The sequence below is a fragment of the Protopterus annectens genome, chromosome 3.part1 (assembly GCF_019279795.1).
Source record: "Protopterus annectens isolate FY-2018-M chromosome 3.part1, PAN1.0, whole genome shotgun sequence".
NCBI classification, from domain to species: Eukaryota; Metazoa; Chordata; order Ceratodontiformes; family Protopteridae; genus Protopterus; species Protopterus annectens.
This window is the reverse complement of record NC_056732.1, coordinates 1,231,866,326-1,231,871,325: the sequence shown is the minus strand read 5'-3', so window position 1 is coordinate 1,231,871,325 and position 5,000 is coordinate 1,231,866,326.

Sequence of the window (5,000 nt, the reverse complement as noted above, 5' to 3'; positions counted from 1 at the left end):
TAGATTTCATCTAAAAATACCCAAGAGTCCTGTAGGTAAAACTGAGAATCTTGAACTAATGGATTAAGGAAAAAATCCAACAAGGCTGAAATAAATTCAGTTTTGGTTTTCCCAGATGCCACAATGTGCCTAAGAGGGGGATCTGTAGGGTTTTCGGTATCCCAAAAAATCTGCCCACCTGTGGTGATTTAACTTCCATGTAATCCATTTCCAGCTCAGAAATACTACCTTCCTGATATAGTCTGGCTAAGGTATTATCAATCCTCAAAAAGCTATTGGAAACAAAATCAGGGGAAACTATTTTGTATTTCTCAGTGTCAGCTAATATAGCTTCCATCTTACTGTTATAACATTTAGTTTCCATAATAACAATGCCCGCTCCCTTGTCAGCTTTAAGGACTTTAATGTCAGGATTCACACTAAGGCTATCAACTGCTGCCCTCTCTTCCTTAGTTAATTATGCCATTTAAAAGGAGTTTTACTGCTTAAAGTAGCTCTTATTTCACTATCTCAAACCTTTGAAAAAATGTTCAAAACTGGTTTAAGAGGGGGATCAAATGTGCTCTTCTTTTTTAAAGGAGAGACTGGACTAACATCTGAGTCAGTACTATCACTGTCTGTAGATGTAGAACCAGAATCACAATCAATAGGCAACCCACCAGAGTTAGCTACAATACCCAAGCTAGTAACTTTGTCAGCATCAATACCATCGATAAAAGCATTAAAATTTTTGTTTTTTATGCCCTGTTTTAAGTTAAGTTTTCTGAAAAAACTTAAGATCAATTAAAACATTAGCAACAGAAGCCCTTTGTGAGGGAATAAAGTTCAAGCCTTTGCGTAAACAGTTTAAACAGTGTTCATCAAGAGTAATGTCTAAGATTAAAAATGTCTTGGGTGTGTACAAGGTCAGGAAATGGGTTGTTACAAGCATTTAAAAATGTCTCTGTCCTCTTGCTCTGCTTCTGCCTCTCCCTCTCACTCTCACTCTGCCTCGACTCCTTCCTCTGGAAAAAAATCATAGGACTCTGTCTGGTCGTAGGGCTGAACAATAAAAAATGATCAGCACTATTGGAAGCAATGGGATCAACATTGTCTATATGTTTAAACTGTCCATTTTGTGCTGGGAATGTATCTTTAACAGTAAAGTGGTTGGGATCTGTTAAAAGCCTCTCGAAACTAGTGCTTTGTCTCTTAACTGCATGAGAAACTGGAGTAGATTCCTTGAGAGTGTTGTGACTTGAAATCAATGAACTTTGTGGTAACAGTTCACTCTGGGCACAAGAACCATTAACTTTAACAGGAGAACTACCAACTTCTTCATCTCTATTGTTAGTATTCAAAGGAAATACGATGGGTGCTTCTTTACAATTTCTATTAAACAAATCCTGTGCTTCTTCACAAACATTCACATTCTGTGCCAAATGCGAAGAGTTAATTACATAACCTGAACTAAAAAGTGCATTATTAGAAGCAAAAGGTCTTTTAAACTTAATACCGCTGGTTTTAAGCGGGTAAGCATTATCGTATTTATATTGCTGAATGTCCCTATAAAGTTTCTTTTTCTTTTTACTAATCAGAACAGCCACGTCTAGATAACTTCCCTTCTAAAAATAACCATTCTTTTCTCACCTGTTGAAAGAACGCATGCCCCAGTATAGCAGAGTTAAGTGCAGTAATATCCTCGCTCAGAGCGTTCATTTTATTTTGATAGTGTCCGATCAGTAACCTAAGTATTTCCAAGCCAGCCGAGTTAAAAACTGAACAAAGGGAAGTGTAAAGATCGCTGTCCTTATTAATGCCATTGGGGAATTGACTCATCCTAAGGCCTTGAGGTATAACTTTAAGATCTCTACAAGTAGAGAGATATAGAATGTCATACTTGATGCTCTTGTAAACAGTAAGAAGCTTCTCCAATTTAAAAATTAAATGTCTGCAATGACCCAGAGTAACGTGTTTAGGGTCACTATGTATATCCAAATTGGAGTCATTAATACTATCCAAACCAATAAAGGGGTTATAAATGTTAGGAGACAATAGTATTTTAATGAAGCAAGCATCAGTATTGTGATTTTCTGCATGCACAACATTATGTGGATCATTAGGCAGATTAGATGTAGAGTTTTCTCTGATTCCCTTCTGTTAGCAAATGGTATCCATAACTGATCAATACTGTGTGTTTGTTAATTTAAACTATGACCACAGTAGCCTACTGATACAAGGTTATCCTGTTTTTCCACATGAGAAATTAAGAAATGACTTACAGTTTCAGAGCAGTCCTTGATCAATTGTGATTGTTTCTTAACACATACTTGTCTTTGCTTTGTGATTGTTTCCAGCCCCCTCATACGAGCAACTAACAGGATCTCTACCCGCTTCGCTCCCCACCCTGCCCCCTATTCCCTCCCGCCCCCAGTGGTCCCACCTTTATTGCACTCAAACCCCTCCCATCTTTCCAATAGCCAACCACAGCGCTAACCCAACACTACCTCCTCCATCTTCCCTTTACCATCACACCTCCTCACCTAACATGTACAAGCTTACCTTTCCTATGCTCACTGCATGCACTCTCCTTGCATATCTTACATCCTACCAAAGCTCCATCATTCCCCCACTCAACCACTACCACTGTACTACTACTCACACCACCACTCATGTCTCACCCACACTCAGCTCCCCTCCCACCAGCTCAAGAACCATCCCTATGCACCCCCACATATTCTACCAACTATATTACTCAAACATAAAGCATCCCTACAACTTAACATAGTAACCCTCCCACCATACCTGTTACCCACAGAGTACAATCATAAAGTTTCCCTTATAAACAAACACATTCAAAAACTGAGAAAACTAATAATCTCATGCATATCAAAACTAGCCCTAAGTGGAGACATCCACCCCAACCCTGGCCCTACCATCTCCAACCCCAATCCTCATAATCATACTAGAAACCACAACTTCTCCCATATTACAGCCAATAGAAATCCAAGTGACTTCCTTCTATTAAGCCTAAATATTAGAAGTATATTCAACAAAGTCCATGAACTCCATGCCACCATAGACTTGTACTCCCCAGATATAGTCATCCTGACAGAAACCTGGCTAAAATCTCACATTACCAGTGAGCAAATACTCCCTACAGGTTACGGCATACTAAGAGTAGACCGGCTAAACAAAAAAGGAGGTGGTGTAGCTATAATATTTAAACAGTATCTAAGCATACAGATCTTAAAATCATCAGCTCCACAAATAGGCAATGAAGAAATAATATATACCAACCTCAAAATTAACCAAAACAAAACCATCCACATAATTGGATGCTACTTCCCACCTGGCCAAAACATCCCTCCACTAGAAAACCTCCTCAGCTGGTCTACCCAACATCTCCCCCAAGAAACTATCATCTTAGGTGATTTCAATATTGACTGGCAATCCTGTTCTGGCAACAATCCAACCCATCATGTACACCTTCATGGCTTCACCCAACTAGTCCAGTCACCAACCAGGGTAAATAAAAACTCCAGCAAGCACACTACCCTGGATTGGATACTAGTCAGTAAGAGCCCTCAGTCATATATAACAGGCTGCTTATCAGATAGCCTCAGTGATCACTCCCCAACATTCCTACTCAAATACCTATACCAAGCTAAACCTGTCATCTACAGTCAAATACGTAAAAAACTAAACTTTAACCCACTCACATTCGTCTCATCCCTCAAAGAATGTAACTGGCATCCTGTAAAGTACCTCAGTCTAGATGACGCAGTTCAAATTTTTAATACTACCTTCCTGAACATCCTTAATTACCATGCCCCCATAAGATTTTCCAGAACCAAAGCACAACCATCCCCATGGCTACAGAAAATCGCTAAGTCAGAAATGAAAAACAGGGAAAATGCCTGGGAGCACTGGCACAAAACCAAAACCCCTTCAGCTAGACAGAATTTCCTAGAACTACGCAATAGTCAAAAAGCTAATAAAACAGGACAAATTCCAATACTACCAGTCTGCCCTAGACTCCTCACAACACAGCCCCAAACAATTCTGGTCCTCCATAAACTCCATCCTCCACCCAGGTAAAGTCAGTACCCCTCCTCCTAACATCCCTCACTCCTCAGAAAATACTGGTACCTCACTCAACACACACTTCATCCAAACCATACTATCACTAGCTAAACAACACAACCCCCCTCCCCTCCAACCCATACCTTCAACTAGTAATCTTCCCACTGCCTTCTCTTTTTCTCCTGTACCTACCTCCAACATAAAAAAAACTCTTAACTAAACTTAAAACCACCAAATTAGCAGCAGACAACCTCCCAAGTGAATACCTACAAATCGCAGCTGATGCTCTGGCCTACACAGTATCCATCTTGATTAACCAAGCTCTGTCAGAAAGTTACGTTCCTACACTGTGGAAAGTATCACATATAATTCCCCTCCACAAAGGCAGACCCTCCGCAGAACTAACCAATTACCGCCCCATAGCTATTCTCTCTCCACTCTCCAAAATACTAGAGAGATGCATATACTCTCGGGTCTCACACTACCTGCTTACTAATAACTTCCTTTCCAGTACTCAGCATGGTTTCCGACCAAACCATAGCACCACCACTGCCTTACTCTCCTTTACTAACACTATCCTTCAGCATAAAAACATAAAAACAATGGCTATCTCTCCTCTGCTACTTTCCTAGACCTATCTAAAGCATTTGATATGGTCCCACACAAACAACTTATCTCTGTTCTCAATAACCTATCCTTCTCACAATCAGTCACCAATTGGTTTCAGAGTTACCTGTCTGACCGCCAACAATCCGTTGTATGGCAGAATGACATATCTCCCCAACTACCTGTCTCCATAGGGGTTCCACAAAGATCCATCCTTGGACCCCTATTCTTCTCTGTTTACATCAATAATCTAGCCTCTGCCACCAAACATGGCACACTCATACAATACGCAGATGACTCGACCATCATCTGCTCAGCCAAGTCCCTAC